Source organism: Sciurus carolinensis, unplaced genomic scaffold (assembly GCF_902686445.1).
Source record: "Sciurus carolinensis unplaced genomic scaffold, mSciCar1.2, whole genome shotgun sequence".
NCBI lineage: Eukaryota > Metazoa > Chordata > Mammalia > Rodentia > Sciuridae > Sciurus > Sciurus carolinensis.
This window is the reverse complement of record NW_025920129.1, coordinates 1,015,395-1,025,164: the sequence shown is the minus strand read 5'-3', so window position 1 is coordinate 1,025,164 and position 9,770 is coordinate 1,015,395. Positions and strand designations below refer to the sequence as shown.

Here is a 9,770-nt window from a genome sequence, read left to right as displayed (position 1 = left end):
TTTGAAAGACACATGATGCTAGTTGACACCTCACAAGTTGTGTTTGGCAGCCTGAAGTGGAAGCATGACAGTTTGAGTTGATTTGGAGCTGTATAACAGCATATCACAGTTATTTTTCAGCCTGGACATAAACAGTTTGATTCATTCATCTTAATGAATCATCCCAAGTTTCTGAACCAAGTTTTTGATAAGCATATTGTTACTTGCTCGGCCTGACCAAACAATCTGTGTGTGTTTACCTATGTTTTGCACTTTTTAGCCATGTAAGCTTGATTATCAAAAGCTTTTGTTTTACATCAGAGTGATTATGGGGTGTTTTTGGAATAGTGTTGTCAGGGACTGCATGAAATTATATATTCTGTGAGGCATAAATTATTTTTCCTAAAGACTTTCTATATGTATACAGAGTGTACACTGTTTAACCTTACCTGACTGAATCTGTCCAAAAGTGTGAATTTCATTCAATAAAGTTGTGGGTTATAAGAATTGTTACTTTGATAATCTGCCTAAAATTTCTACCCTTGGATCCAGTTGAATTCGGGACTGGCTCCTTACCTTACTGCATTCTAAACCAGTAGTCCAGTCTGCCCATCCTTTTCTCCTTCCCTTCATACTGGGGATTGAAAGCTGGGGCTCTGCCATCCAGTCTTTTTATTTTTATTTTGAGATAGGGTCCTGCTAAGTTGCCCAGGCTGACCTCAAATTTGTAATCCTCCTGCCTCAGCCTCCCAAATAACTGGAATTACAGATGTGCGCCCTTACACTTTGACTACCCACAGTTCTTCCTGAGTGTTTCCTGAATTCTGTCAGGAAAATAAGCCAACTTTCTACTTAAAAATTAGTTTTAGCTTAAATTAACTTTTTCTTTTCTCTCTCTCTCTCTCTTTCTTTTTTTATTAGAACCGGAACTTGAACCCAAGGGCCCTCTACCACTGAGCCACATCCCAACCCCACTTCCTTTTAAGACAGGGTCCTACCACATTGCCCAGATTGGTCTTGAACTTGTAACTTGCGATCCTCCTGCCAGCAGGCTCCTGAGTCACTGGGATTACAGGCATGTGCCACTGCACCCAGTTTATCATCCTTTTTATTTAGTGAGAATTCATTCATTATAAAATAAATTCTGGAAGTTGTTCCCCTGAGCAACAGCTCTCAGATATGAGAGAAGAGCTTAGTATACAAGGTTTTCAGTTTATGGATGATTCACTTTAGGATTTTTCAGATTTACAGTGGTGTGAAAGCAATGCATGTTTAGTTGAACCCACACTTCAAGTTTTGAATTTTGATTTTTTCCCCACTCTGGGATGGGAATGTGTGGTTTAATACTGTCAGAGATGGCTGGGTAGCACAGGGAGTCAGGGTTCCCAGGCAGTCAATTGATGATGAGGGAAAGCCCACCTCTGCCGGGGTGTTCTGTAGGTGCATTAATGCATTTTTGACTTATGTTTTCAATTTACTGTGGGTAAATTATTGTGATGTAATCCCATTGCAAGTCGAGGAACATCTGTGTCTTCCTGGAATGACATAAAAATACATAAACAGAACCCTTAGCACCTTGGAGAAAAGTGAACTTGGAGTAGAGAGGGTTTGATTTGCTCTGATGTGTTTCCTGTCTGCTTTAGTAATCAGGAGGAATTACAAATATTTTTGACTCTAAAGGAATGGAGTATAACTAGTACTGACTAGAGGAACTCTGGGCCTCTATGGCAGTCCCTGCTGAGATCCCAATACCTCCTCCCCAACAGCCCTGTGAGGTAGGCTTGGCAGGTGAGGACCCTGCTTAGATGGATGGAGTCAGCTGGTCACCTGGGTCACCCAGGCAGAGCAGAGACGTTGGCTCACATGTCTCCACCTCCAAAGTTCTTGTCTTTTTCAGTGAGATTTAAAATTTAAAAAAAAATAATAAAAAATTTTAAAAATGAACTATTTTATCTTACTTTGGATCCTACTCATGCTGTTTATTTATGCAGTTCATCTCAAGAGCATGCCCACAGCCCTGAGCTTCTGCTGGGTTGGCAACAGTAAACAAAATAGAAGTGTGCATTTTTTAATGGTTGTTGTGTCCGGCGTAACCCTATAGAGCAGGTATAGGCTGTCCATGGTCCTTGGCAAAACATGTTCCTCTGAGAAGTTAGTAAAGTAATTCTTTGTAGCCAAGCCAGAAAGGCAGCCCTGATTGTTATTTTCTATCAAAATTCCTCTTAAACCATCTTAGCTACTTCAGAAATCACAAAATCCTATACTGGCTGATGCTCATAATTGATCTTTAGGATTGCAACTTTCAAAATGGAAAGATGAAATCCAAAGCAATTTGGATTTTCCTTAAACAGATTTTGTATCCCACCTCAAATTTACCAACGAATCATTGTCCATGATCCTGTGTGGACTAGCAATTATCATGCTTTTGCTGCGCCCATGGGAAGAAGAGCTTCTTGCTGATCCCATGTCCCAGCTTTTACCTTTATCTCACTTCTGTTGTCCCTGGACCATATATTATAACTTTCTAACACCCAGCACCATCTAAGAACAGGCGGACCTTCCTTACTGTGCTGGGGTCAGCCTGCCTGGGAACACTGAGCTCTGCTCCCATCTGGCTACATGACACTGAGTGTTTGACTGGAGTCCTTGAAAACCTTAATTTCCTCATCTGGAAAGTGGGAATGCTAGTAGTATTTACTTTGTTAGAAGGCTGTCAGGGCTGGATGAGATAATGACTGGGAATCCCATTACAGAGCGCCTGGCACATCCTTTCTACACAGCAAGCAGTGGCAGCAGCTGCTGTTCTTACTGTCGTTGAAGGTGGGACTTCTCAAAAGTTTGGATCAAAAAAGAGTAGCAAAAGGTTTAATAAGATACAAGAAAGAAACCCAGAGTAAAAGGGGTCCTGTTGGGTCTTCTTATGCACTAGCAGGGCTACATGGTGCTCATTGGGATGGGATAAATAGATGCCGTGCTCACACCTTCCTCTATGTTGGCATGTGTGAACTGAGATAGAGCTTCAGATGATCTCTCTCCGTCTCTCTCGCTCTCTCTCCATGTATATAAAGATATGTGCACTGTGTGTGAATGGTACTGGGGATTGAACCTCGGGCTTCACATTACCAGGCAGGAAGTACACTAAGCCACATCCCCAGAGCATCTTATTTCATCTTTTGAGACAGGGTCTCACAAGTTGCCAGGCTGGTCTTGAACTCATGCAGTCCTCCTGCCATAGTTTCTCAAGTGCCTGTCATTATGGGTGTATTCCACCACGCCCAACAAAATTTCTCTTTTTTTAAAGTATGTGTTTGATAATCACGTCAGCTCTGGCCATTTTAGAAGTATCAAACAATACACGAGTTTTGTTTTGTTTTTTTAAATAGACCTATAAGCCATGGGGTAACTACTTTTTAAAAAGTTTGACATATATCTAGGTCTTTTCCCAAGCATGAATGATAGTGTTTGAAGTTAACGATTTGCTTTAACTCCTTTTTTTAGGTTTGTGCCCTAGTTTTAACAGTTGTGCATTATGAATTATTTTTAGTTGTTTTCAAAGCAGAATTTATGACATGAAGAGATCTAATTGTTTGCTTTGAACTTCATTTGATTTATACCTGGGTGTTAATACTTACAATTAAAAAAACCCAAAACCTCAGCATGAATTCAAAATTAGAAACTCAGTATTGTTGGTTGCTTTCCATTCTAGAAGGCCTACAGAGAGGGAGCTCCCTGCCTCCCAAAACCTGCCCTCACCTTCAGACCTGGGTGTCGAGACCCCAGGGCGGAGCTGGCTCAGGGCCTCTCACCACTCCTTCCCCTCTCCTACCCCTGCCCTCCCAGGCCTGTGCACCTCTGCCCTGGTCCCCAGCTCACAGGGGCATGTGTCTTTCTCTCCTCCTGCCATCTGTGGCCTGCCTGCCTGACTCCCTGGCTGGGGCGTTGGCAGTGCCCTCCTTGCTCAGGACAGTGTGCTTCCTCTGGGCTGTTGTGAGACCCTGGAGAGAGCAGTACTATGAGAATGCAGCTTGGACTCCAGCAAAACAGACTGCAGTGATGCTTAGCATCTGGCCACCACTTTGTCCACTTAACATAGGGTCCCCAACCCTACCCGTAAGTCGTCTATTTCTCTTTTGGTCTCAGAAGAAACTTTTTTTAAAGCTGTAAGCTCAGTTTCAAATCTTATGAAAATTAAGAATCTATACTGAAAGGATGACGCGAGTCCAACTCAGCCATAATGAAGTTTGTTTGTTTGTTTTCTTCTTTGCTCTCTTGTGAGGAGAAAGCCAGATGCTGCCCTCTTCAGAGCAGTTTACCAGTTTGAGATGTGAAGGAAGAACTTAATTCAGTAGCAGGACAAGGGTTTGAGCTGGCTCGTCTCAGCCACAATCTCAGCTACACACACACACACACACACACACAAACAGAGTCTAGTGTATGTTTCAGTGAAAGAAACATTCACATGATTCTTGGTTTTTAAATAGCTTTTTTTTCTTTAAATAGCTTTTATTTTTGTAGAAGTAGGAATTACACTTTCTTTTTTAAAAAATTGATACATCAACAGAACTAACATTAGAAATCTTTGAGTATGGATTTTCTAGTGCTGAAACCCATGCTAAGGTTTACTAGGCAAGGAAAGAAGATGTGAACTAAAGAAGATGGGGGAAGGGAGGGGATGAAAAGAGAAAAGACAGTGGAATGAATGGGACATCACTTTCCTCTGTTCATACATGAACACATGACCAGTGAAACTCCACACCATGTACAGCTACAAAAAGGGAAGTTCTGTTCCATGTGTGTATGATATGTCAGCATACACTCTACTGCCATGTATAACTAAAAAGAACCAATAAAAAATGCAATAGGAGTGGGCCAGGCACGGCATCGTGGCCCATGGAGTGGACCCGGGCGGGCGGACGGTTGTGCGGGCGACCAGCGGGCGGCGGTCCCTGCGGAGGCAGCTGCAGTGAAGCCGGAGGCAGGGCTGGCCTTTTGCCTTGGAGGCCCTAGCCGCCGGCTTCGCGTCCATCACCTACGTGCTCCTCTACAGCCCAAGCGGGCGGGCGGCCCAGGCCCTGCAACACGAAGGGCCTGGCGCCCCCCGCGTCCCCAGCGCCACTGCCATGGCCGGAAGAGGAAACTTTACAGCGCGGTCCCAGCGGAAAATTCATCGCGCTGAAGGCGCACAGCCCTTAGGGCCAGGAAAGATCCCGCTGCACCGCGGCGAGGCCATGAAGGTGCTCAGCATCCGGGAAGGCGGCTTCTGGGAGGGGACCTTGAAGGGTCGCACAGGCTGGTTCCCAGCTGACTGTGGAAGAGGTGCAGATGCAACATTTTGACACAGGGTGTGAAACCCGGGAGGACCAGACGAAGCGGCTTTTCCGCCACTACACAATGGGCTCCTATGGCAGCCTCACTTCACACAGTGACTACGACATTGATGACAAGGTGGCTGTCCTCCAGAAACGGGAACACGAGGGCTTTGGCTTCGTGCTCCGGGGGGCCAAAGCAGAAACCCCCATGGAGGAGTTCACACCCAAGAGGGCCTTCCCCGTGATCCAGTACCTGGAGTCCGTGGATGTGGAGGGCGTGGCCTGGAGGGCAGGGATTCGCACGGGAGACTTCCTCATCGAGGTGAACTCGGTGAATGTGGTGAAGGTTGGACACAAGCAGGAGGTGGTCCTGATCCGCCAGGGTGGCAACCGCCTGGTCATGAAGGTCGTGTCTGTGACCAGGAAGCTAGAGGAGGATGAGGCTCAGCGCAGAGCCCCACCTCCCCCGAAGAGGGCTCCTAGCACCACGCTGACCCTGTGCTCCAAGTCCATGACTGCCGACCTGGAGGAACTTGAGAAACTGGATGAGATCCTGGCAGCTGCTGCAGAGCCAGCACTGAGGCCAGACATTACGGATGCTGACTGGAGAGCAGTCACTGTTAAGTAGCGGCCCACCAGCTGGAGGATCACCCCTGATTAGATCAGTACATTGTTTGAGCGCCAGGGCCTCCCAAGCCCAGAAATGCTGCCAGGCTCTCTGCGGAAGGGGATTCCACGGACCAAGTCTGTAGGGGAGGATGAAAACCTGGCTTCCCTACTGGAAGGGTGCTTCCTGCGGAGCACATCGAAGTAGGACTCAGGGCACAAGGGGCGTGGCATCCCAGTCCCGCCACAGACCGCACCTTCACGCCAGCACCTATTACTTCGACTCTTGGCCGCCCGCTGCCTTCTCACCACCACCCCCGCCCGGCCCAGCGAACCACACTGTAGGCTCCCTCTTAAAGCCAGGCCTGGAGGCGCACCTGGGCGCAGGAACCCCCGGCCTCTAAGAGCCAGGTGCTCCCCTTGGCCCACTGCCCTATCCTGAGTGGCAGAAGCGCGTGCGCTCTATGATCACCTACATGCCCCCGCCCGTGCCCACAGCCACACCGCTGGAGCGCCCGAAGCACAGGCCGTGGCCACCGAGCCGACAGCCCCTATGCCAACCTGGGCGCCTTCAGTGCCAGCCTCTTCGCGCCATCCAAGCCGCAGCGCCACAAGAGACCTCTGATGAAGCAGCTGCAGGTGGAGGACACACTGGAGCATGGGGCCCTGGCTGTGGGCAGTCCTGGCCTGGTTGGCGGCAGATTTGCCAGGGAGCCCTCATGATACACCTCTGCCCGGTAGGGCGACCTCGACTATGGCGCGGGGGACGGCCTGGGGCTTGCTTTGGGGGCCCAGGCACAGTTCTGGGCCCTGGCCCTGGCAAGGAGCGGTGATTTGAGGAACAGCGTCGCTCCACAGTGTTCCTGTCTGGGGGCGCCATTGAGGGCAGCCCCCCCCAGTGCGGACTTGCCATCTCTGCAGCTTTCCCGCTCCATAGAGGAGCGCCTCCTGGGGGCCAGCCACACCACCAGTCGGGACTTGCTGCTCCCTTTCCCTGTGTCTGCCCTGAAGCCATTGGTCAGTGGTCTGAGCCTTGGGCCCTCGGGCTCCACCTTCATCCATCTGCTCACCCGCAAACCCTTGGACCCTAGCTCACCCCTGGTCCTCACCCTGGCTGCCCGAGAATGGGTTCTGGCTTCACAGGCACCCTCACACTCCCCAACACCCATGCACAGCCCTGATGCAGACCACTCTGGACCCCTGTTTGTCCATGTACAGACCTGGGATTCGGAGCGAGGGACCTTGGCCTCCCCAGCTTTCTCCCCACAAACCCCAGCCAGGATTCCTGTGCCTGCTTGAGGGGAGGTAGAGAAGGACCCTCTGGAGGAGTGGAAGTCACCAGAGAACAAGAAGTCCATGATCCTCAGTGTCTTGGACACTTCATTGCAGTAGCGTGCTGGCCTCATTGTTGTGCACGCCACCAGCAATGGGCAGGAGCCCAGGAGGTTGGGAGCTGAAGAGGAGCACCCTGGCACCCCAGGACTGGCCCGAGCACCCATGCAGACTGCGTCTGTGGCAGAGCCCCTGCCTAGTCCCTGGGTTCAGCCCCCTGGCAGCACCCCAGCACACCCTGGACCTGGCCAGGGCAGCTCAGAGCAGGAGCCAGAGCTGGTGTCTGCTGTGAACCTGCTGCCTGCCCAGCTGTCCTCCAGTGATGAGGAGACCAGGGAGGAGCTGGTCTGCATTGGGCTGGTGCCACCCCCTGAAGAGTTTGCCAATGGAATCCTGCTGGCCACCCCACCCCCCAGCCTGGGCCCATTGCCCACCACAGTGCCCACCCTGGCCTCAGGGAAACCCAGCAGTGAGCCACCCCCTGCCCCTGAGTCTGTAGCTGACTCTGGTGTGGAGGAGGCTGACACTTGGAGTTCCAGCGACCCTCACCTCTAGACCACAAGCACCATCTCCACAGTGTCCAGCATGTCTACCCTGAGCTCAGAGAGTGGGGAAATCACCAACACCCACACCTCCTTTGCTGATGGACACACTTTTCTACTCGAGAAGCCACCAGTGCCTCCCAAGCCCAAGCTCAAGTTCCCACTGGGGAAGGGGCCGGTGACCTTCAGGGACCCGCTGCTGAAGCAGTTCTTGGACAGCGAGCTTATGGCCCAGCAGCACAATGCTGCCTCTGCTGGGCTGGCCTCTGCCACTGGGCCTGCCTGCCATCGCTACCTCTTCCAGAGAAGATCCAAGCTGAGGGGGTCCCGGTGGAGAGCCAGGCTCCCTGGGCCTGAAGACGACAAACCAACTGTGATCAGCGAACTCAGCTCCCGCCTGCAAGAGCTGAACAAAGACATGCGCTCCCTGGGGGAGGAGCCAGCTGGTAGCCTGGGTGGCCTGCTGGACCCTTCCAAGAAGTCGCCCATCACAGCAGCTCAGTGAGCAGGGCAATGTGGGGAGGGACTTGTCCCTGTCTCCTGTTCCTCTTGTCCACTCACAGACCCCTCTGTTCCTCCTCATTCTGTCCCATCTCACCTGTCCCTCACCCCAGTTAGCCATCTCTTTGTCTAGTCTTGCTTTGTTTTCTGAGATAGAAGGCCCTTTAAGACTGCTGGTCTCCATGACCCTGTTGGTGCTGGCCGTAGGGCATGAGCATGTCCAGAACCCCAGCTGTTTGGCTTTCTTTGTGGCCTTGTGTCTGCCAGCTTATGCCTCCACTCCTGTCCTCATGGGTGGTGTGGCTGTCCCAGGAAACTGGTGCCATCTCTCCTGGGCTGCTGTCTGCTTTCCTTCTTTTTGAGGTCTGTAGCACCCTGGCACCTTTTCTTTTGGGGAACAGCCACCTACTCCTATTTTCTGCCCAGAAATATTTTTCTCATGGTACTCCCTTAAACACAGACTCCTGTGTGTGATTTTCAAAGTGCATTAAGAAGATAGGTGGGGTTGTACCATCTGCCCTGTCCCTTCCTTCTCTTTCTTGTTCTCTGTCCTGCACCCCAGCATGGGTTACAGGGAGGGGCTGAGTTGGGGGCTGGGTGCCACTGAAGTTTTTGCCACTCTGTCTAGAATCCCTGGGCTGGGCCCCCATGTGCTGCATGTGTGCTGGTTCAGGTGACCAACCTCTTGTGTGCCATTCTCAAGCTTTTGCCTCTGTGCCCCAAGGTCCCCTCACCCCAGGTTTGGGTGGGGTGCTCCTTCCTGACTCCTTTCTGCCTTGAAGACCATCCAAGTGGGTGCCTTGCTGGGGGTTGTGGATGTCAGAATCCACAGGTTAGTGAGTGGTGCACAGCTTGGGGACTGCAGGCGTCATTCCTAAGGGCTTGTCCATCCTGCCTTTTTCCAGTTTAGGATCCAAAAGATAAATGGGGACTTGGGAAGCTCATGGTGCCTCTCCTAAGGGGTCAATGAATGCTGCTTCCAGCACTTGTCATCTGGAATTTGCTCTGGAGCCTCGTACCCTTTCAACCTCTTCCAACTCCCAGCCAAATCTGAAAGCCTCTTTCCAGCAGTGCAGTGTGCAGGGTATCCTTAGAGTGGATGCAACAGGTGTGGATCAGTCAGGATGAGTGCAGGACCAGATCCTTGAGGATAAGGGGGTCTCTTGACCCAGGCCTCTTCTACCTCTCTGCTTCTCCTTCTCCTGCCAGTCACTCTGTTCCTCTCTGCTTCTTGGTATCAATGAAGGTAAAAGCCATTTACAGTACACTGCATAGTGTCTGCTCCCAAACAGGCCAATAAATATTTCTTAAGTGAATAGAAGAAAAAAAATGCAATAGTGCAAATAAAAGTTAAATTTTCTTTTAAATAGCAAAAAACAAAAAGTGGGGGAAGGGTGGACTCTGATGAGAATAGAAAATTGAAAAGACGAGCCTAAAGTCACAGTCAGTTCTGCTGTAACACAACATGCATTCCTTAAAACTTACTGCACTGTGCAGAATT

The 9,770-nt window shown here is 50.4% G+C and overlaps 1 pseudogene; it reads left to right on the top strand.

The window, feature by feature from the left end:
• Window positions 1–1,703: 1,703 nt before the first annotated feature.
• Window positions 1,704–8,273, top strand: LOC124974040 (SH3 and multiple ankyrin repeat domains protein 3-like; annotated as a pseudogene).
• The last annotated feature ends 1,497 nt before the right edge of the window (window positions 8,274–9,770 follow it).